Below are 24,421 nucleotides of genomic sequence, written 5' to 3'. Positions count from 1 at the left end.
ACACACACACACACACACACACACACAGAGTATATATAATTTTGACAGATTGATTCTATTGATTTTTATTTGGAAGGTTTTTACATTATCTATTTAAATTTTCACAGTTGCACACAACTGGGGAGGAGGGAAGTTAGACAATATAATTACTTAATGACAGTAGATGAGATACTGAGATTTTGAAACTGAAAGCTTGATAGCGGTTAAAATGCATATGGGCAATACCTCATGTCAAAATTACCAAGTAAATATCCTCAAATCCAACTCTAATAAATTCTCAAGAAGCATTTTTCTTGTTTTGGTTCTCTGTAAATTTAGAATATTATCAAGGGAAATATTTTTGTTGGCTTGGGTGTATGGTGAAATCAATGTTTATTGATGGGTACTGAAAAAACCTGAATCCTTCCAGGCCTGCCATTAACTGCATGGGTGCTAGTGGGAAAAAAGGTGTTTGGACTGTTAGCACTGGAGGTGTGAGTGGGCAGAAGGTGTGGGTGTGAACTGCACCCCCGTCTGCCAGCTAGACTGCCAGTGCAGGGGTAGGAGGTTTGGTTCCAGCTGCCACCCCTGTTGAGGACTGACAGCCAACAGGTGAGGGACATAATGCTGTATCTCAGTGGCTCTCAAACAGTTTGGCCACCAGGCCACCCTGCTGAATGCAAACCTTCCTGCGAAACACCAGCCAACCATCCGTGATGACAAAATGCATTCACTTATCTCTAAATATCTTAAATATTAAATTATTCATATTAGTCTAGTGGAGCATAAAAACATAGATAGGCAGCGGTAAGATGCGGGGAGGCAACAGGACTCTTCAGGCGTGGGGGCAAGACCTAGCCCACAGCCCATCTACAGGATGGTCCTGGACAGACCACACTTGGAGAAGTACTGCTGTATCTACACAGACACTGTGTCATCCTAAGGACATTGACCTGAGCACTACACCTCTTGTGGTGGTGGTGTTGTTATGGTGGTGCAGTGGGCCATGTCAGCGGAAGCAGCACTGTCGTGACATAATTAGGTCGACCTAACCTGCCTTATGGGGTCATAACTCTGTAGTGTAGAAGATTAAATTTGAGTCTTCTCTCACTTCACTGAAGTAAATGGAGTTAAGCTGGTGTAAATGAGATAGGTGGCAGGTTTTCTAGCAATGATGGGGTGTAAGTCAAGGTCAAATTTAACCTCATTTGTCACTGGTCCTACCCAGAATCTCAGTGGGTAGCTTCCTTTTGTGTTCTCTCTGGAATCTCTAAGGCTGAGTTGAGATTTGTTTTACAGAGCAGCACAAAAAGTCTCCCTATTCACATCTGTATCAACTCCAGGCTGCTGTTCTTTGCATGCAGTGCTGGGATTTGCAGAGGCAGAAATTCCTCTGGACAACTGACTGTTTTGTACCATTCCACTCTAGTGGATTCAAGAACACATCAGTCATGTGGGATCCACATCATTCTGGAGTTAAATTGCTCCTTCCAGTTAGCCTAATCCCCATCACCCTCCCTTTATACTGTATCTGCAGAGACAAAGTCTAGTTGGGTAACTAAAAAGCTTATCTCTTTTACCGCCAAGTCCCACACAGGTATTGCAACGTGTGCACAACAAAGGTCACCAAAACTTCTCATTCAGAACATAACTACTTCAAAACAGCCACACTAGATTAGAACAAAGATCCATCTGGCCCAGTATCCTGTCTTCTGACAGTGGCCAATGCCAGGTGCCCAAGAGGAAAGGAACAGAACAGGCAGTCATCAAGTGATTCATCCACTGTTCTTCATTCCCAGCTTCTGGCTGTGTCTACACCAGCCCCAAACTTCAAAATGGTCATGGAAATGGCCATTTCCAAGTTTACTAATGAAGCGCTGAAATACATATTCGGCTCCTCATTAGCATGTGGGCGGCCGCGGCACTTCGAAATTGATGCGGCTCGCTGCCGTGCGGCTCGTCTCGATGGGGCTCCTTTTCGAAAGGACCCCGCCTACTTCAAAGTCCCCTTATTCCCATCTGCTCACAGGAATAAGGGGACTTTGAAGTAGGCGGGGTCCTTTCAAAAAGGAGCCCCATCGGGATGAGCCGCGCAGCGGCAAGCTGCGTCAATTTCGAAGTGCCGCGGCCGCCCACATGCTAATGAGGTGCCGAATATGTATTTCAGCGCTTCATTAGTAAACTTCGAAATGGCCATTTGCATGGCCATTTTGAAGGTTGGGGCTAGTGTAGACACAGCCTTTGACAAATAAGCTTGGAACACGGTTCCTGCCCATCCTGGCTAATAGCCATGGATGGACCTCTCTCAGTTAAATTATCTAGTTACTTTTTTAAACCCGTTGAAGTCCTGGTCTTCACAACATCCTCTGGCCAGGTGTTCCACAGGTTGTCTGTGCTGGGGGAAGAAATATTTCCTTTTGTTTGTTTTAAACCTGCTATTAATTTCATTTGGTGACCCCTAGTTTTTGTGTTATGGCTACAAGTAAATAATATTTCCTTATTTACTCTCTCCACGGCAGGTGTGATTTTTATCGACTTCTGCCATACCGCCACCTTTAGTCTCCTCTTTTCTAAGATGAAAAGTCCTAGTCCTTGTACTCTCTTTTCCTATGGCAGCCATTCCTTACCCCAATAATTTTGTTGACCTTTTCTGATTTTTTTCCCAGGGCCTAGTTTTTGGGTTTTTTTTTTGAGATAAGGTGACCATAACTGCATGCAGTACTCAAGATGTGGGCATACCATGGATTTATATAGAGGTAATAAGACATTCTCTGTCTTATTCTCTGTCCATTTTTGTTTGCTTTTTTGACTGATGCGTGAACATTTAGTGGATGTTTTCAGAGAACAATCCAAACTGACTCCGAGATTTCTCTTGAGTTTTAACAGCTAATTTAGTCCCTATCATTTTATAGCTATATAGTAATCCCTCAACATGTGCCATTTCAACCTCCCTGCCCCACGGCCCTGATTCAAACCCTCCATGGCTCTGGCTCACCACCACCTGCCCGGCACCAGCTCACCCCCCTGCTGTGCTCAGCTCTGGCTCACCCTTCCCCCGTGGCTCTGGCTCACCCCCCGCATGTAGCTCCGGCTCACTCCCCACTGCATGCAGCTTCAGCTCAACCCCCTGCAGGGCCATGTGGCTCTGGCTCAACTCCATCCAACAACCCCTCTGCAGCCCTAACCCACCCCAGGCTTAACACTCCTGCTCCCTCCTATGGCCTCAACCCACTGCCAGGCTTAACCTTCCCCAACTGCCCCCACCCCCAACCCCAGGCCTTACCTTTCAAAAGGAGATTGAGGTGCTCCTGCTGCTTTCCTGGCTGCAGAATGCGTGTTCCTCTAGGGAAAAAGCACCCCCCCAACTTATGCAAAATGTGAGTTATATGAGGGTGCGTGGGAATGGAACCTTCATGTAACTCAAGGGACTACTGTAGCTGGGATTATATTTTCCAACATGTATTACTTTGCATTTATCAACATTAAAATTCATTTGCTGTTTTGTTGCCCAGTCACCTAGTTTTGTGAGATCGTTTTGAAGTTCTTCATAGTCTGCCTTGGTCTTAATGATCTTGAACAGTTTAGTATCATCTGCAAATTTTACCATCTCACTGTTTAACCCTTTCTTCAGATCATGGACTCCTGAGGGACACCACTAGTTACCTCGCTCCAGTCTGAAAACTGACCATTTATTCCTAAGGGACCTTATTAAAAGCTTTCTGGAAATCTAAGCACACTATATTCACTGGGTCACCTTTGTCCACATGCTTGTTGACCCCTTCAGAGAATTTTGGTAGATTGGTGAGACAGATTTCCCTTTACACAAACCATTTTGACTTTTTCCCAACAAATTATATTCATCTACTTGTCCGACAATTCTGTTCTTTACTATTGTTTCAACCAGTTTGTCTGGTACTGACGTTAGACTTACTGGCCTGTAATCACCAGGGTCACCCCTAGAGCCCTTTTGAAAAGTTAGTGTAACATGAGGTATTCACCTAAAGGATAAAAGAGAAGATTTAAAGGATAGGTTACAAACCACAGTTAAAACAAAAAAGCAGTAAAGTAGCACTTTAAAGACTAAGAAAATAATTTATTAGGTGAGCTTTTGTGGGGCGGACCCACTTCTTCAGACCATAGCTATACCAGAACAGACTCAATATTTAAGGCACACAGAACCAAAAATAGTAATCAAGGTTGACAAATTGGAGATCTATCAATTACATGAAACAACTCACCCAGATCCAGATAGACATCATCTTTCCACGGCTTTCTCTCTGTTACTAAACCACAGTTAGTATTTCTGCAATTTCACATATCAGTTCCTTCAGAACTCTTGAGTGAATGCCACCTGGTCCTGGTGACTTATTACTGTTTAGTTTACCAGTTTCTTCCAAAACCTCCTCTAATGACACCTCAGTCTGAAACGGATTACCAGAGTTGTCACCTACAAAGAAGGGATCAGGTTTGGGAAACTCCCTCATGTTCTCAGTCTCAGAGACTGATACAAAGTTTCTCCACAATGGCATTATCATCCCTGAGTGCTCTTTTAGCATCTCAGTCATTCCTTTGGCCCCACTGATTGTTCAGCAGGCTTCCTGCTTTTGATGTACTTAAACTTTTTGTGCTATTACTTTCTGAGTTTTTGGCTAGCTGTTCTTCACATGCCTTTTTGGCCTTCCTAATTAAATTTTTGCACTTCATTTGACAGAATTTATACTCCTTTCTATTTTTCTCACTAGGATTTAACTCATCAATTAACTTTCCAATTGATGCTGTTTTATCTCTCACTAGCTGTGTCTACACGTGCACGCTACTTCGAAGTAGCAGCACTAACTTCGAAATAGCGCCCGTCGCGGCTACACGCGTCGGGCGCTATTTCGAAGTTAACTTCGACGTTAGGCGGCGAGACGTCGAAGTCGCTAACCCCATGAGGGGATAGGAATAGCGCCCTACTTCGATGTTCAACGTCGAAGTAGGGACAGTGTAGACGATCCGCGTCCCGCAACGTCGAAATTGGCGGGTCCTCCATGGCAGCCATCAGCTGGGGGGTTGAGAGACGCTCTCTCCAGCCCCTCAGCTCACTGGTGGCCGCATGGAGCGGCCCCTTAAAGGTCCCCTCCCCCTCCCTGCCTCTGCAGGAAGCTGAGGCAACGTGCAGGCTGCAGCCTGCACACGCGGGCAGCTTGCAGCACCCTCAGCTCCTGAGAGCGGCGATGGCTAGCCGGCAGCCCCCCCAGCGCCCCCAGGGGACTCCCCCCAAGGGGAGCCAGGGCAGCCAGCCCAGCCAGAGGGCCAGCCAGGCTGGGAAGTGGTAGCGGGGCCCCTCCTGGACGGAGGCCGAGCTGCGGGACCTGCTGGGGCTCTGGAGCGAGGAGGAGGTGCTCCAGGTAATGGGGAGCAAGAGGCGGAACGCGGATGCGTTCGCTCGGCTGGCCGATGGCCTGGCTGCCCGGGGTCACCCTGCCCGCACTCCTGATCATGTGAGGAGAAAGGTGAAGGAGCTGCGGCAGGGTTATGCCCGGGCCCGGGATGCGGCCAGCCTATCTGGGGCCGCCCCCGTCACTTGCCCTTTTTACAGGGAGCTCAGGGACATCCTGGGCTCCCGGCACACCTCCTCCCCTCCGGCCACCCTTGACACCTCGGCTGACGAGCCCGAGCAGGCCCTGCAGCCGGAGTCCGCCCCGGAGGCAAGCCCCGGGACATCACGGCAGGAGGAGGAGGAGGAGGAGGAGGGGGGCTCCTCCTCCGCAGAATCCAGCCTGCAGATCCTCCTCCTGCCATCCTGGAGCAGCAGCAGGGCCTCCGACCCCCGGGGATCTCCGGACCGTGGGAGCGGACCGACAGGTAGGTACCCCTCTCTGGTGGACACCCCTGGGCTTGAGGGGTGGGGGTAACAGAGATGTGTCCAGGGCCCCCCACATGCTCACATGGCCATGGCCCCAAGGACACCAGGGCCATGGCCCTCACAGCACTGCAGCCATCAGCACCTGCCCCCCTGCACCCCGCATGACAGTGCCATGCCCCATCCCCGGGCCAGGGGGGAGCGGAACCTCGAGGGGCCCCCGGGCAGAGTGGGTGGGACACCCCACAGCAGCAGCATGTGATGGAGTCGGGGGAGTGCCAAAGGGAGACTCAGGCTACATATGAGCCACAAGAGCCGAAGAGCTCCCAGGGCCAAAGGAGGATCCTGGCGCTACAGCTGGCAGGTGACACCTCTGCCCTGAACAAAGAGGAGGGAGGAGCTGAGCTGGCTTGGAATTGGGGGGTGAGGGCGGGGGCCACAGGTAGAGGCTAGGGGAAGGGAGAGCTGGTAGGCAGCCAGCCTGAGAAGGGGGAAAGCTGCATCCCAGATGGGCCCCCCTTGGGGTCTTCTCCCCACGACGGGTTGGAAGGACTGTCTCTTCCGACAGCTGGTGCTGTCACTCCTGCCAGAAACTGGGCATCTGTGGCCTAAGAAACCTCTCCTGCTCTCAGACCCTGCTGGGTGAAGTGAGAGTCGCTCCCACCAGGGGACGGGGTGCAGAGCAGGGGGACCCCTGAACCCCATCCATCACAGCAGCATCTCCCGGGGACGGGGATGGGGAACCTGCAGCACAGGGCTGGGGGGACAAAGGCCACGGCTCGGGGCCCACACTAACGCCTGTCTCCATTCTTCTTTCCCCCCTCCTCTCCTGTGTCCTGCACCTGCACCTGCACCATCAGAAGGACCGGAAGAGAACGCCGGCAAGGCCTCAGTTGTCCCGGAGAGCCCTCCGGGACCATCGCTCCAGGGCAGCCCCTCGGCCGAGGAACGACTGGCCCCACGGCGGGCTAGACGGCGGACCCCGCACCTACAACCGCGGACAGCGACAGACCCCCAGCTGCTGGCCATCCTCCGCCGGCAGCTGGAGGTCTCGGAGCAGCACCTCCAGCTGCAGGAGCGGGCGCTGGCCTGGCGCCAGGAGGCATGGGGGGGGCCTATATGCAGACATTTAACCGCCTGGTGGACTACCTGGCCCCCCATGCCGCGCCGGCCGACCCATCGCCCGCCCTGCCCGCTCCTGCAGCCCCACCACCAGCTGCTCCGCCCGTCGCCGGCCCGTCCGCCATCGCCCCACCACCCACCCGCGAGGGCCAGAGCACCGAGGGACCCCTAGAGCCACCTGAGACTCACCGGCCCCCATACCTTCTGGTCCAGCCCGCTCCCACCCAGCCACGGACCAGGCTGCGAGCGCGGTGGGGCTCCCAGCCGGGCACGCCCAGTGCCGGGCTATAGGGGCAAGGGGCCCGGGACATGGCCCCCCCCTTGTATATAGTTGGACCCTGTTTTTTTGGTCCCCCCATTTGCCCCATCACCCCCATGTAAATAGTTCTCCCCTTTCTCCTGCCTGGTTTTCTTTTTATTATGTATGGCACACAGTTGTTTCTTTGGATTGTTTTATTTTTGTACATATTGCTTTGGTTGAACGTTTGTACCTAGTTTTCTGTTTGTGGTTCACATATTTATTTAACCCCAAAAAAAAAGGTTCGGCCAGAAAAAAAAAATTTACGTTCAGCCACAAGTTCGTGCTGTCATTTGTCCAGGACAAGTGTGGGGGGGGGGCGGTGGGGTGCTCCATGGTGTAGGCTTTGGGGCAGGAGTGTGGGGGAGGAAGGGGCGGGCAGTAGGGGGCCTGGGCAGAGTTCACCCTGCGGCCTGTTGGTCGAAGTGGGCCCGCAGGGCCTCCCGGACCCGGGTCCCCTCGGGGTCCACCTGCCGACTGGGGGCAGCAGGTGGCTGGACGTCTGCCCTGCCGGCCTCCGCGGCCCAGCCCTGCGGAAAGGTCTCCCCCTTGCTCTCCACGAGGTTGTGCAGGGCGCAGCAGGCACCCACAATCTGGGGGATGTTGTTGGGGCCCGCATCCAGGCGGGTCAGGAGACACCTCCAGCGTCCCTTCAGGCGGCCAAATGAGCGCTCCACCACCTGGCGCGCACGGTTCAGGCGCTCATTGAAGCGCTCCTGGCTAGCGGAGAGATGGCCCGTGTAGGGGTGCATGAGCCACGGCCGCAGGGGGTATGCCGCATCTGCGATGACGCAGAGGGGCATGGTGGTGTCCCCCAGAGGGATCTCCCGCTAGGGGATGTAGGTCCCCGCCTCCAGCCGGCGGCACAGGCCCGAGTTCCGGAAAACCTGGGCGTCGTGGGTGCTGCCAGGCCAGCCCACGTAAATGTCCTGGAAACGTCCCCGGCTGTCCACCAAGGCCTGCAGGACGACAGAATGGTAGCCCTTGCGATTGAGGTATCGTCCGCCACTGTGATGCGGGGCACGGATGGGGATGTGAGTCCCATCCAGAGCCCCGAAGCAGTTGGGGAAGCCCAGGGCGGCAAAGGCGGCGACGGTGGCATCTGGGTCCCCCAGCCTCACGGGCCTGTGCAGGAGCATGGCGTTGATGGCACGCACAACCTGCAGAGAAAGCACATGGGACAGCCCCAATGAGGGGTGAGCAGGGTGTGCATGGCCCTGCCCTGCCCTGGCCTGCCCTGCTCTGGCCCCCCTGCCCTGCCCTGCCCTGCCCTGCCCTGGCCCGCCCTGCTCTGGCCCCCTGCCCTGGCCCCCCTGCCCTGCTCTGGCCCCCCTGCCCTGCTCTGGCCCCCTGCCCTGGCCCCCCTGCCCTGCTCTGGCCCCCCTGCCCTGCTCTGGCCCCCCTGCCCTGCCCCTGTGGGTTCTCTTACCTCCATGAAGACAGCCCCGACGGTGGCCTTTCCGACACCAAACTGCTGGCCCACGGATCGGTAGCTGTCTGGAGTGGCCAGCTTCCAGACAGCGATGCCGACCCGTTTCTGCACCGTGAGGGCACGCCGCATGGCAGAGTTCTGGTGCCTGAGTGCGGGGGTGAGCCACTGGCACAGCTCCAGGAATGTCTGCCGGGTCATCCTGAAGTTCCTGAGCCAGTGGTCGTCGTCCCACTCCCCAAGCACCAGCCGCTCCCACCAGTCGGTGCTGGTGGGGTAGCTCCACAGCCGCCGACGTGTGAGGCGGGGGGGTGGAGCGGGGTGCTGCAGGGGTAGGGGTTGAGCCCTGCTGCCCTGGGGGCATCTCCTCCCCTGGGGCAAGGAGGTGCTCAGCTGCCTCCCACATGGCATGGGTCAGGGCAAGCCCTGCTCCTGCCGGGAGGGCTGGGTGGACCTCTAGCTGCTGCTGCTGCTGGTCCATGACTGCGGTGCTCGGGGTCTGTGTGCCTATGGCTCCTCAGACCGCGTGCTGTTCAGGCTGAGTGTGTGTGGGAGGGGCCCTTTAAGGGAGCGGCTAGCTGTTGCCCTGGAAGCGCTAGTCCGCCCGTTGACCCTGTCTGCAGCTGTGCCTGGCATCCCTATTTCGATGTGTGCTACTTGGGCGTGTAGACGTTCCCTCGCTGCACCTATTTCGATGTTGGGCTGAGCAACATCGAAGTTGAACATCGACGTTGCCAGCCCTGGAGGACGTGTAGACGCTATTCATCAAAATAGGCTATTTCGATGTCGCAACATCGAAATAGGCTACTTCGATGTAGGCTTCACGTGTAGACGTAGCCACTGCTTCTTTTACTTGATTGTTAAGCCATGGTGGCACTTGCTTGGTTTTCTTAGTGTGCTTATTAATTTGAGGGTATACATTTAAGTTGAGCCTCCATTATTGTGTCTTTGAAAAGTTTCCAAGCAGCTTGCAAGGATTTCACTTTTGGCACTGCATATTTTAATTTCTGTTGAACCAACCTCCTCTTTTTTGTGTAATTTCTGTCTCTGAAATTCAATGTCATACTGCTGGGCCACTGTGGTGTTTTCCCCAACACAGGGATTTTAAATGTAATTATATTATGGTCTCTGTGTCCAAGTGGTCCAGCTATATTGACTTCCTGGACCATATCCTATGCTGCACTTAGGAATAAATCAAGAATTGCTTCTCCTCTTGTGGGTTCCAGAATCAGCTGCTCCAAGAAGTTGTCATCTAATGTGTCAAGATACTTTTTCTCTGCATCCCATCCTGGGGTGACATGTAGCCAGTCAATAGAGTAATAGTTGACATCCCCCATTATTACTGATGTTTTTAATTTTATATCTTCTCTAATTTCCCCAAGCTTTTCATAGTCACTATCACTGTCCTGGTCAGGTGATTGATAATAGCTCCCTACTGCTATATTCCTATTGGAGCATGGAATTACTAACCACAAAGATTCTATAGAATAGTTTGGTTCATTTAAGATTGTTACTTCATTTGATTCTATGCTTTCTTTCACATATAATCCCACTCCCCCACCAGCACAACCTGTTCTGTCCTTTCATTATATTCTGTACCCTGATATTGTGCCCTATGGATTATTTTCATTCCACCAAGTTTGAGAAGTTAGGAAATCAAAAATGCGGTGAGATTAACTCCTTCAGTGTAAATAACAATTTCGGTAATCCCAGTTACATGATTCTGCATACCTGATGGAAACAACTTTGCACCTTAAAAGAAAGGGAACCTCAAATTTCTGTGGAACATAAGTAACTTGGGGACTCTGTCACTCAAAATGTGGGGCAGCTGGGAAGTAAGAACTACAGACACAGACAGACTGCCTGAAAGCTAAGTCCCTCCTCTGGGTCTTTCAGTGTCTTGCCTTCGCTTTGTCTGTGCATCTGCCTGTAAGCTGTCCAGAGAATCATAAGTTTGATGTGCCATTAAGAGAGGACAACAGATAAGGTTATATTTCACTGCTTATCACGGAGAAAGAGTAAAATGATGAATTCCAAAAAGAAAAGCATAGAAAATAATTTATAATGAAGAAATGAATGCCCCATCATGTCAAGCTTCTTCTGCCATGATGTATCACCTTGCAGTTCAGGTCTTTGTCCTACGTCAAGGTCTTTGTCACCAATTTAGACCTCAGGAAGCTTAGAGAGGACAGGGCAGGAGACTGCTGCTGTCACTGTTGATATAGGCCAGGGAGAGGCATGAAGGGGAAAGCATTCACTCTCTTAACAGAGCTCAACTTGAAACGGAAAGCCACATTAATAAATTAATTGATTGGTTGGAAATGGTAGATTACAGGAAATAACCCACTCTGGAGTATGACTGCATAGGGAAGAAATAAAATGGACCTTTGATGCAGGATATGAGAACTACAAAATGTGACATATGAATCTTAAAATGGGTAAATCACCATAAAGGTGAATTGAGAGCTGCCTGAGCCAACTGATGATAGCTCTTCAAAATCTGACTCCGTTTGTAATGAATGAGCTCAGGACACCCAAACTAGAGCCTGATTCCAAACCCTCACTCAGGTAACCAGCTGCTTTGATGATCTTGGAACTCTTCATGGGAGTGAAAATTACAGGATCAGACCCTTAAATTGTAAAGAATGGTTCTTAAGCTACTATGACTTGCTCTGCTTCCTTCCCTGCCCTCCAAAACTCTGACCAGCTGCTGACAAATGCAAGTGTCAGCCTAATTCTGCTTTAAGGCGTCTATTTCTGGTCTTGCCATTTATACCTGTCTTATCCAATTTGCACCTGAATTCACCTTACAGGCATCAATACGCGCTAATGTCTAGCTCCAGCCTCAGGCAGCAAAGGCTCCACAGCTCTCTGGTGCGAATACAGTAAGCAGTTGTCTAAAGTACACTCGTCTTTAAATTAAAATAACAGTAATAAATCTTTAATCCTGGGGGCAGCACAGGAGTCTTTACCACAATGGTAAACCACAATGATTGGGCTTTTTTTCAGAAAGCCCAAAAGATCTGTGGGCTTTGTTCCTTCAGGAGGCAGAAGTAACCGTTGACTTTGTCAGAACTGCAGTCAAATGTTCTGTGTTGCTGAGAGCATTGATGGCTGGTAGCTCCTTGTTCTGCCAGAGAACCAACCCAAATGGTGAGCCTAGTGGGGGGCAGTACTGGAGGAAGACCAATCTAGAAACCAGCCAAATCAAAGGATTCCATAAATAATGCTGCTCTTTTGCAGCAGTATAATTTTTCATTTCTTACTATTCATCTAGTAGACATTGCCATTTTAGGAATCCCGCTTCATCTATTTCCTCTCATCCCACATAATTTTGCAATATTATTGACCATTCTGGGAACCAATTAAATATTAAACAAATAGAAAGGCTATTTAAGCAGTGCCAGGCATGTGATTACTGACAGAAATGCGAGCAGATATGCACTTTTGATCTCCAACAGGACACAGTAAATACCTAATCTTTGGAAGTACAAAGAAATAAACTCTAGAGACCCCATGAACTGGGTCCATCAGGTTAAATGAGTTGCAGTTACTTGCCAGGCGCTCACAAAGTCACTTGACCGTTAAGACTCATTCATAAGCTGCACTCACCAAAACATTAACCTTCTTCTTACAGTATAACTATCTTAGTACAAATATATACCTTAGAAGGGACCATTACAGGTTATTTGAATAACAACCATGCAGTCTGAATCACCTGTACTCCCATAATGTAAAACACATGCAAGGCTAGCGTTCCAACTAAACCTGAATACAAAAAAAGGATCTGATTTAAAATGCACAGAACTGAAGATATGGAAGCAGCACTGTTTAAGAAAAACAATCAGAAAGGCTGTATTAGTGTGTGATGGAAAAAGCTTTGAAATAACCCTGCACACATTACCTGTACATGGGGCAGACCTAGGTAGCTCACCGGGAAGGAGTTGGAGGCAGGGAGTAAACGTATGAACCTAGCTTGTCTGTTATGGTGACACACAAAACAAAACCTGTACTACTGATCATAGCAGACGTAGTCCCATTGACTTCAATGAGATGACACTTGGTGTGGTGGAGGGGGTCAGCTTTAACAATGATTCCGTTCCAGGGATAACTTAGGCGCCTGAATACTCCTGAGGTTTTTTTGCAGATGATGAATCAGAAATTTACTGACAGGACCAGTGTTCCTAATTCTTCTACAAATTAAAAAATAACCAATACCAATTAAAGCCTTATAATAAGAATAGTGTATATTTTATTTCATTGCTATATTGCACTGAATATTTTTCTAAAGCGACTCTGCAGTGCATTTCAATGAGACTGAATATTTGCACAATTAACGAAACAAAAACATAAAACCACTATGAATTAAAAATACAACAGTCGGCAAATTTTTTTACTTTATTTCCTTCTTTTTTCAGTTATGTGGAAGGCTTAGAAATTACCTCCTCCTCTCTCTTTGTTTAAAAAAAAAAGAGGCCAAATAATGACACACAGTTTTAAAAAAGCCGCTTATCAGAGAGGATAGAAAACCAAACCAGAAAAAAAAGAATTGCCAGATTTCTACTGAATGAACAGCCCACAGTCACTTCAACAAAAAACAACAGCCCAAAAGCAACCAAATGTATTTAAGTAATTTCTTTAATACCACACTGATGTATATCTTTAAAAAGAAGCGTTATCAAAAGTATAGTTAAATGATGGATGATGGCAGCATATAACTATAGCAAAAAAAATTGTCAGCGAAATTTGGGTTGGGTTTATATACGTGCACCGAATGGTTTATGCAGATAATTATGAATAAATACAAAGGACTGGAAGGAGGTGCCAAGACCGTTGCTGTAAGGATCTGAGAGGATAAACATCACCTCCATGATATTCACAAAAGGTACTTAAGTTTGTGTGATTCTGCCATCCTCAGAAATATTAAAGAGTGAGTAAACAGGAGCTATTATTACTTACCAGTTGGAAGAGAAGGAGGACATACCGCACAACACACAGCTATAAAATGGCAGACAGCTCACATTTTTCTTTCTTTTTTTTTAAATCTGCACATGCACAAAACCAACAGCTCTTGAAAGGTGTTCTGGGAAAAAGTCCTAGAATTAAAAAGTACAATTGCAATCCTGTTGAGGAATCAACATTTGTGTGTCACAGTCTGTTTGGCCCCTATCTGGTAACCTGACCCAAACCCAAACTCACTGTAGTCAAAGGAAAGGCTCTCACAAGCAAGGGGGAGTAAATGGCAGAATAGATGGCCATCCTGGGCTATTGCCATTTTCCCAGAAATTGGAGCACTGGAAAAAAAGTTTTAAGTGTAATTTAATGTTGACTTTAATTCTTAGTGGTTTTAATCTCATGTTTGTTTCTTGGCAGCAGGGAAAGATCATAGATGGTCATTCCTTAGCTCTGCTGCTCTTGCTGTGAAGCATTAAAACATCCAAAGTGGAGCGAATTTGAATGTGCTTGGATGGGGCAGCAGCCCCCTGCCCTGTCTGAGCAGCTGCACGTCTACTCGTGTCACAAGGGGGCTTGGTCCTCCCAGCCTTAGTAAAATGGCCTATGTCTAGATTATAGCGATTTGTCAACAGCAGTTTTTGTCGAAAAATAACTTCCAACAAAACTTCTGTTGACAGGTCACAGTCAAACTGCCAGATGGATCACAAGAGCAATCTGCTCTGTTGGCAGAGAGTGGCTGGACTGTATAGCTGCTTTATTGGCAAAATGGCCAACCAGAAGCAGAGCAGACAGGAGTGCCCGATGTCCTGGAAACCCCGTCTGCCAACAGAGGGCCCCCGGAACTTCCGGACTGGCTTTCCGTCGACAGATCTCTGTTGACCGAGGCATTATGCCTCATGGGCAGTGGGATACGGCTGTCGACAAAAGTGCTGTGTTCTATCGATTTACTGTCGACAAAACGCCCTGGGAATGTGGATGCTCTGTGGGTTTTGTAAACACACAAAACTCTGTAGTGTAGACGTACCCATAGGCACCTGTGAACCCCGATGGCAGTTCATGACGAAATCTGCAACAAAGCTTCCTTCCCCACCCACCACTTCCTGAGCCTGCTTGTCGCAATGAAATTGAATAAAACCGCAGCAGACGCACCCGGCCCTGCTACTGGATCTGCCAGATACACCTCTGCATTCCTGTTGGTAGAACAAAGAATAGCCATCTGGGGTGGGGGATGGGGAGCGAAGAGTTGAGTTACCTTTTCAGAGTGTGTGTGGCAGGGGAGCCTGAAGAGGAACAGCAGCATAGGTAGCTTTTGGCAGGCTGGAGAGAGGAAAAGAATAAGCCAAGGGAGGCAGTCAAGTACTAGGACTGCTCACCTTTCTGTTTTGCATTTACTGCTGCAGTTCTGATTTTGCCAGGAATGGAACCAGTATCTCAGAAGCTCTGATTCTAACCCAGCTGCTCTAGATTTCAGCCAGGAGACAAGCAGCACTTTTGCATGGGTACTTCAGCCTTTTTGTTCTGCTTCATGAGCTTGCGTTCCTTTCACATGGTGAGCCAAGAGGCTGAGGGGGAGAGGAGTAAACAAAGAAAACTGCCTATATTCCACTCCTTCTTGACTGAAGGATATGCAGCAGAGAGTGTCTTGCTATGGTAGGAAACAAGGGGGGCTACAGCTCCCCCTGCCCCTTCCCCTCAAATGGTGCTCTTGGTTTGCAGGGTTGGCCCCAAGCATATATAAGGATGATATACAACCCCCGTGGCATATTAAGCCATGTAGCCTCACCCATTGCTGAAGAGGGTACAACCTCCACGGGTCTTCCTTACATACGTGGAGGATGTTGTAATGTGCTGGACTCACCCTCATGCATACTAGGGAGTGATGGACCACAGAGAAGCTATGGGGTCTATCCCTGCTGGTAGCCAGGGAGTTCTCATGTCGCTCAGCTGTCGAGAGTGGCGCTTCTGAAGCGGCAGGACAACTGGGGTTCCAAGCTCGTCTTTCCCCAGGTGCATGCATGATTTATAAGTAATTATTTTTGTTTTCTAGCATAAGACTTTGTTAAAAAATGGCTCCTCGCTGCAAACTACTGCGCCACAAAACCATTGCTATCAGCTAAATTGAACAAAACGGCAGAGAAGACCTCTTTGGGCATTCACTTTATAAACAAACCATACACGCCCTTTTCTTGGGGTGGAAAAGACACACTCCATCAGCTGCCAGTGTTAGTTGCAGGGTGTTTGTGTGTGCGCAGAGGCAATGTCTGGGGTGCACAAGGGGTCACACATGCCCCCTAGTGCCCACCACCTGCACTCACTGGCAGCACCGCAGCAGAGAAAGCACAGCAAGATGGCCTCAGCCTGTCCTGCTCTCCAGCCAGGCTGGTTCTGGCGAGTGCGACGGTGGTACCGCCTCCTCCAAAGCAGCACTGCTTTAGGGAAGGAAGGGGTAGTGCAGGGGCGGGGCTTGTGTGGAAGTAGGAACTGTTCAGCCTTTCCCTGGGCAGGAGGAAGGGGGAGATGGCCATTGCCTCTCCCCACCCCCGAGCTGCCCTCAACAGTTGCTTGGCTGTGTGGGTGTGTATTTACTTCCCCAAGCAATCCACTAGAGCAGCAGGTCTCAGACTTCATTGTCCTGGGACACCCTTCCAAAACCAAAACTTACTACAAGACCCCATGAAAGGGGACTGAAGATGAGCCCACCCGAGCCCTGCAGCTTGACTCTTGCAGCCCTGGGTAGGGGGGGGCGTGTAATTTAGCCCTGGATGGTGTGTCTTGGACTTGGGCTTCAGACATGCTGGGGCCCAGAGCCAACACCAGCCTGAATGGCTCCATTAAAATGGGGTTGCAACCCACTTTGGGGTCCTGACCCACAGTTTGAGAGCCCCAGGGTAAGAGTGAGATGATTAGAATCCCTTAGGCAGGCCTGACTTCAGCCAGTAGAGGGCAGTGTTGGCATTGCAACGCGAAAGGCAGAAAGGAACTCGGAACATTGTCAAGATCCGATATAAAAGTGAGCCGTGACCCACCTCTTCAGAGTTTCCAGTTATTTGGGTATTATGATGAAGATTTTAAACCACACAGCTCTTACTGCCTGAGAGAACTGAGCACATCCATGACTGACTGAATGAGAAGGAGCCTTGTAGCACCCAGGCCCGCCAACAGGGGAGGGGGCAAAGCGAGAAGTCACCCTGGTGCCTGGCAGTTCAGTTGGGTCTGGGGCTCCCAGCTGCCACCGACTACTGTAGAAGCAGTGGTGGTGGGAGCTCAGGGCCCTTTAAATTGCCACTGAAGAGAGACATGGCTCTCAGGGCTGGCTGAGGGGCCAGCAGAATGCACTGGGGGAGGCACTGAGGGCTGGATGCCTCTAGCCTCTCCCCTTGTTCCCTAGGCTCCCCTTCTGGGAATGTGCAGCCAGTCCTCCCCACCTTGCCCAGGGGTCAGACGCCAGTGGGCAGCTTAAAATTAAGTCTGTCAGCCCCCCGTAAGTCCTTAAGGTGCCACAGGAATCCTCAGAGGGGTAGCTGCATTAGTCTGCACTTGCAAAAAACCGAGACGGCCTGTGGCACCTTATAGACTAACAGATTTTTTTGGAGCATAAGCTTATGCTCCAAAAAAACCTGCTCGTCTGAAATGTGCCACAGGACTTCTCCTTGTTTTTACAGGAATCCTCTTTGCTTTTACAGAGACAGACTAATGTGGCTCCCCCTCTGAAACATGACTGAATAGAAATTTAACCTTTCCCCTATGTGATGAATAGCAAAAGAAAGGTAGCGATGTTAGTTTGTATCTTAACAAAACAAAGAAGCAGTCATGTAGCACTTTAAAGGCTAACTTCTTTTTTTATTCTTTCCCCTATGGTTATAGTATGGTCAGCCGTATGATGGTTATGGTAGGGAAGATGAATAATAATGAAGCATAGTCATTTGTACCCAGATCGTCAGAGATATTGGTTTATGCAAAACATATATCACTTTGCCGATGAAATTGGGCAACCCTACACCTAACTGTCTAAACAGTTACAGCCGGCAACCTTTAAAAGATTCACCATTATGAATGAGTCAAGTGCACATGCTGTACCAGATGTTGAAATACACATGGAGAGGCTGCTTGTGATAATGACAAAAAAGCACTTTCATAATCACTTCTGCTGCTCTCTGGGGAGGATGATGACACTGCCTGCAAACAGTGATTGTAACATGACGACAATCAAGATGAAAGTCAGGTTTACATGGTCAATATAGTCAGGGCCAAACTGGACAGTCTCTACATAAAAGAATAAATAGACACAAATCAAATACCAGGAAAGGTAGCATAGAAAAGCCTGAAGGAGAACACTTCAATTTCCCTGGACACTCAGTAGCAGATTTAAAAGTAGCCATCCTACAACAAAAAAAACTTCGAAAACAGATTCCAAAGAGAAACTGCAGAGCTACAGTTCATTTGCAAATTTGACTGGGAAATGCTGCTGAGACATGGGAAAGGAAGTGAATGAAGACAAATGGAGGGATGGATTTTAAGCAGCAGGCCACAACCATATTAAACTTAACAGAGACAAAGGGCAGGACGTGCCCTGTCTCCTGTATTTTCACATATGATGCATGTTAAGTGGGTCTAGCACATGGGTTACAGAGCTCCTACCACATAATCCATCACTCAGCATAGACACTCTCAGTCTGCTCCTGGGACTCAGATCTGAGTCCTACTATAATCCCTTGTAAGGGAGCAGGAGTGGTTCAGTTCACAAAGGTCTTCTTTTATCTCCAGAGCACAAGGCCCAGCAGCAAAATCCCATTTTTTTTAACTTCTGGGAACTTTTCCTTTTATTCTTTTAATGACACTGGAAACTGGCCACTGGGGGTGCCAGTGATTCGTTTGGTACTCAGATTTAGTTTGGTTATATCCCGCCTCCCCGCTGCCAGGTATCCGAAGTCCTGGCTGATCCATCCCCTCTCATTCCAGAGCCAGATGTTGGCCCCTGAGTTTGATAGAGGTACTCCATCATCCCTGAAAAATGCAAGGTGATTATATTGGATGTCCCCATGCTTCACCACAGAACTACCATTTCCCCATGAATACCCTGAGAACTTCATCCTACACACTTCCGAGCCTTCTTCACATGATGAAAGTCCGTGGCTGCCAAGAAAACCTGCCCTGAGAGCATTTTTGTCTAGACACACCTAATGTATGGCCACGATTGTGTAATCAACCTAATTTCCCTCTTAGTGATCTCATCTGGTTTGCACTTGTGCAGGGTATTTCCTGTTGCTCACTTCTGAGGGAGCCCCTTGTATTTTATTACACCCTACACTGAGTGTTCAGAGGCAGAGCTAGCTGGAGACAAATTCTGTCTTTTAATTATTCTCATTTAATTTTTCTAGGCTAAATTGGGAGACTCAAAAACACCCATTTGTACTGGATTGGGCAGCAAACTGAGCTGCTGACAGTTACTGAATTAACCAGAGAATGGTATAGCTTAAAGAAGAAGAGAGAATATAATTACATATTTTAAGGAGGTGAAAAAAAGGTTGCTGAGCTTCACAGCTATGGCTTTAATTGGCAAAATACCTGACAAATGTCCTACTTTCTACATAGCTCCAAAGCTCAGGATGTGGCCCTTAGTGCCGAGGGCAATTCATTATCATTTGCTGCATATTCAGTGAGGATTTAAAACTCAGTGAAGTACACTGAGGGTAAGTAATGAGGTTATCTATAGCTACAAGGTCATGTAGTATCATTAAAAGCCATCAGATACACAGCAAATTTTCTTTGTGTCCAGAAGCAATATATTTTTATCACTTAAACCACGATTTAGGGCAGTTTTACACTAGACATTAAAGTTGATTGCAGATATGCAATTCTAGCTACAACAATTGCATAGCTAGAATAGACTTATCTGCAATTGACTTACCTGGCCATCCTCACAGAGCAAGGTTGATGGGAGAATCTCTCCTGTCGACCTCCCTTACTTCTCATGATATGGAGGAGTACAGGGGTCAACTCTCGACCCCAGATAGTTTGATTTCACATGTCCCTACTAGGCGCATGAAACTGAACCCCAGAAGATCTTCCACTTAGTTAAGACATAGTCTCACTCTTCTTTATGACATATTTTGCAATGGCTTGCCAAAGCTTTGCAGAGGTCAAGGGAAAACCAGCTGTTTCCCCTCCCAACCATCAACATTTACATATTCAGTAACTGAACCCCCTATGGTTTGGTTGGAGAGAACCAGTTAAGTAGAGGAAGATAGTGGAGCATATGGAAGCAATTTAACACATGTACAAATTAGCATATAAAAAGTTCCTTGAGAAGGGGGATGCATTCAGGCCACTTTAATCCTGTACTGTTTTTCTTTTCTGAAAGACACTAGCACCTTAGCCTAAGCAACTTAAAAATATTAGAGGTAGGAAGGGAACTCAATTGTCTCCAGAACTGTAGTAAGGTATGGCTTTTAAAAGTACTTCAACTGGGGCTTTGACAGGTTACAAACCTGCTTTAAATTGCTCATTAAGAAAGAGGTGTATCAAAATGACAACGTGCCCAGATGAACACTGACCTGCAGTGGCTGACCAGTACACAGAGGTAGTTTGTGGGAATAAGAGGAGAAACAGCAAACTTTGAAGCTGCAAGAACTTCTGTTTGGTTTCTCATTTTCTTTATATAAATAGTTGAGTTGCTGCCTGGGAAAACTCGAGTCCTGTGTGTGAAGATGAGAAATTCCAGACCATTCCTCTGCTGGGAGAATGCTACACTTCACAGAATAAAGTGGTGGCTCTTGGAGCTCCGCTAACCTACGGCAAGTGTCTTATCATGAATGCACAAAGCTGCCCACAATCACTGTGCCTCTGCCAATGCAATAAGGCACAAAGGACCAGATTGTCTGGCCAATATTAGACTAGGAGGAGGGGCAGATTATACTTTCCTTGTAGATGTCCATCCAATTTGACACCCAAACACACATTGCGTGATGGACGGTCATATTTCCACAACATCTCTCTGCCTTTGTGGTGCCCCCAATCTATGTGGTTTGGAACTGGCTGGCCTGGCAGGCCAGGACGATTGTTCTAACAGTGCACACATAAAAACACACTCTCAGGTGCTGCAGAAAACCCAGGAGAGTGTTAATACAGCCTGATGTGACAATAACTTTTCCATACCCACTTCAACATGGAGGAGCCCCTTTTAAGAGGGATTCTAAGAGACAGCAACAGAGAGATAGCTGTGTTAGCCTATATTCTATCAAAACAAAAAGGCAGTCCAGTAGCACTTTGAAGACTAACAAAATAATTTATTAGGTGGTGAGGTTTTGTGGGACAGACTCACTTCTTCAGACCATAGTCTGTTCTGGTGTGGCTATGGTCTGAAGAAGTGGGTCTGTCCCATGAGTGCTCACCACCTAATAAATTATTTTGTTAATCTTTAAAGTGCTACTGGACTGCTTTTTTTTTAAGAGACAGCAGCAATAGGGGAAAGCCCTTCACTCAGGAGTCAAAGAAGGCTCATTGTTAGGGAGCTGAACCAGGAATTGGGACACAAAATTCTTCAGTGACGGGCTTTGGAATCTAATGAAGCCCAGGGAACCACTGTTCAAGGAGCTCTCTGCTATTCAGAAGGGTGAGTTGAGGCTCAGACAGCTAGCAAAGGAGAAGCAAGCCCACAGAAAGCACAGCAAGGACCTGCCAGACACCCATTACACATGCAACAGATGCAGCAAGGACTGTCACTCTCTTGTGGGTCTTCACAGTCAGAGCCAACACTGCAAATGAGGATGCCAAACGCAACTACGAAGGGCGCGATCCGTAGTCTACGTAGACTGAAGGATGCTACTACTACTACTGCTATTCAGATGTCCCCACCAGTGCATTTCTACAGAGGGATGATCTGCCATCAGCCTAGAAATGAGAAAAGTTGTTATCTTTTCCTATTCCCATGCATGCCCTTATCTCTTTGTGTTTGTCTACTGGCATAAGATAAAACTGTGTTTATTATTCAGCTTTCTAAGTTTTCGTGACTAAAAGAGATATCTATAAAAGTGAAAGAGACTCTGTACTTCCCTTTGGACTCACTTTATCATAACTTAAAAACAAATTAAACCCACAAGGAAAGGCTACAATTAGTAATTAGAGAAGTTAGAAATTTTTAAATTAAAACATTTCCCACTGAAAAATGGGGTTTTATTAAAAATATATTTTTTCCTTTCTGGGAAATACCATTTGCCCTTAATGAAGACATCTTGAAACAAAAATATTTTCTGTTTCATAGTAAATGAAAAAAAATTATGTCAGTTTTGGAAAATGAAGAGTTTATAATTTTCAAAATGTTTCCCTCTTTTCCTTCCTTTTCTGTTTTTCCTATTGAATGCAGCAAACAGAATGACATCTAGGGCTTTATGAATTCTCTTTTTTCCCTTGTCCCATGCTGTAAGTTTCAAAATTTCTCCAACTCTGGAAAACTAAAGACTGGACAAAGGAAAAAGAAAACATGGTAATTTGGTACTCTACCATTTCAGAAGTTGAGGAAGTTTTGAGGGTTACTGAGTAGAAAAAGAAAGAAGTGTAGGAGTGTGGTCATTATTGATTTTACTGCACGCAGGAGCGAAGCATGAAAAGGAGCAGCATTGTAAGAGAGATGGAATAAGAAACTTTGAAAACATCAGAAAATTCAAAATTCCAAAATTTCTCTAATATTGAGATTTCAAAATTGAAACTTTTCTGAAAAATATTTGATGAAAATTTTAGACAACAAAAATGTTGTTTGGCCCCAAGCCTGCAAAACGCAGATGAATCTGAACACTTCAGAAATTTCCACAAAATGGATTTTTCCAATTATTGAATAGCTCTAATACTCATGTTTTCCTTAAATGCCATGCAGAAACTTCAGATTGAACCTCTGGGTAGTTTATTGCTTAGCATTTCTGTAACACCCTTCACATTCTCCATAAGCATTAATAATCTTAATTACTGGGAGGGATAGCTCAGTGGTTTGAGCATTGGCCTTATAAACCTGGGGTTATGAGCTTGATTCTTAAGGAAGCCATTTAGGGATGTGGGGCAATTAGATTTTTTTTTTTTAAAAAAGGTGGCAGGATGGTGCTTGGTCCTGCCATGAGGGTAGGGGACTGGATTTGATGACCTCCCAAGGTCCCTTCCAGCTCCATGAGATGTGTTCATATATATATATATATATATATACACACACACACACACACATATATATCTTCACTACACTCTGGATATATATATCTTCACTACACTCTGGTGTAGATAAAGATGTTTATCCCACTTTTAAGTTCTCTTGGTACAGCAAAGGTTTACCATGCCTCTAGGTGGGCAGTGCAAGCTGGCTAAAATCAAACTGTGTCCACACAACACACTTAATAATCAATATATCCAATGCTCCCACATTAACTGCATAGTTCAGTTCCTGTAATGGGTCAAGTACATGGTAGTTTTGCTGTAGACTGGCACTACCTAACCATTCAGCTTCCATAACTCTGTCCTGTTCAACATCCCCCAGTGCATTTTCCCTCATGATGACAATGCCACTCTGCATGTTGGAACTGTGGCTAGCACCCCTTTTGCCCATATGAAATCAGCGTCACCTTGCTTAGCAGTTGCCAGGGGATTTAAAATGCTGGTGACTTCTTTTGCTGGATTCAGCTCTCACACTACTGCCTGGATAGTTGACCTTTGAGAGCCTTTGTTATTTGTTTGTCTGTTAGTTTTAAAAGTCAGTTATCAAAATGTTGTAATCCTGCATTGTCTGGTTGTGCACAGCTTACCAGGTGATCTAGATCACTATCAATAAATTAATCTACTTCTCTACCATTGAGAGAAACTGAGATAATGTGCCTAGTGGAGACCAGGCCTCGCTAGCTGTCTGGAATGACAACATCCAGCCTGATTGAGTCAAATGCCACAGGCTGTTGCTAGGCATACAAAAGCTGTGAGGACATGTTAATGAGGTAGTTGAGGTGCTGACATGAATGTGCAGTGTCTCATTAGCATAATGGCAGTTTCGCATGATTTGAAAGTGCTGCTTTCGGAATGCACACTGCCCATGGAGATGGGGGCTTATCGAAAGGAACAAGGGGTTTTTGAGGTCGGGGGGGTCCTTTTGAAAGGCTCCTGTCTGCACGGATGGCATGCATTCCGAAAGCAGCACTTTCGAATCACGCGTGGCCACTATTATGCTAATGAGGCACTGCTTATTCATGTCAGTGCCTCATTAGCATCTTCAAACTGCCTCATTAACATGCCCCCTCAGAAAGGAGGGGGCATGTGTAGACACTGCCAAGGAGAAAAGCATCCCTCACAATTGTGTGGGTGTATGTAAAATGATTTGCCTAAGAGGATGACTCAGGGAACTTGAGATGGGACACAGCATTTCGACCTGTGTTGTAATAACTCATTGGCTACGTCTACACGTGCAGCCAACATCGAAATAGCTTATTTCGATGTTGCGACATCGAAATAGTCTATTTCGATGAATAACGTCTACACATCCTCCAGGGCCAGCAACGTCGATGTTCAACTTTGACGTTGCTCAGCCCAACATCGAAATAGGCGCAGCGAGGGAACGTCTACACGTCAAAGTAGCACACATCGAAATAGGGATGCCAGGCACAGCTGCAGACAGGGTCACAGGGCGGACTCAACAGCCAGCCGCTCCCTTAAAGGGCCCCTCCAAGACACAGTTGCACTAAACAACACAAGATACACAGAGCTGACAACTGGTTGCAGACCCTGTGCCTGCAGCATAGATCCCCAGCTGCCGCAGAAGCAGCCAGAAGCC

The 24,421-nt window shown here is 47.6% G+C and overlaps 1 long non-coding RNA gene across 2 annotated transcripts in view; it reads right to left on the bottom strand.

Moving 5' to 3' along the window:
* Window positions 1-24,421, bottom strand: part of LOC142021447 (uncharacterized) — a 61,045-nt gene that overhangs the window by 19,268 nt on the left and 17,356 nt on the right. Inside the window, exon 4 of one of the 2 annotated variants that reach the window (XR_012647692.1) lies at window positions 3,911-4,426. The exons of the other annotated variant lie outside the window; for it this stretch is intronic. This is a non-coding gene — a long non-coding RNA (uncharacterized LOC142021447). The remainder of the gene's footprint in view (window positions 1-3,910; window positions 4,427-24,421) is intronic. 2 annotated transcript variants of the gene reach the window in all.

This window comes from Carettochelys insculpta, chromosome 16, assembly GCF_033958435.1.
Source record: "Carettochelys insculpta isolate YL-2023 chromosome 16, ASM3395843v1, whole genome shotgun sequence".
Classification (NCBI taxonomy): Eukaryota; Metazoa; Chordata; order Testudines; family Carettochelyidae; genus Carettochelys; species Carettochelys insculpta.
Note: the sequence above shows the minus strand (reverse complement) of the source record. Positions and strands in the feature narration are given on the sequence as shown.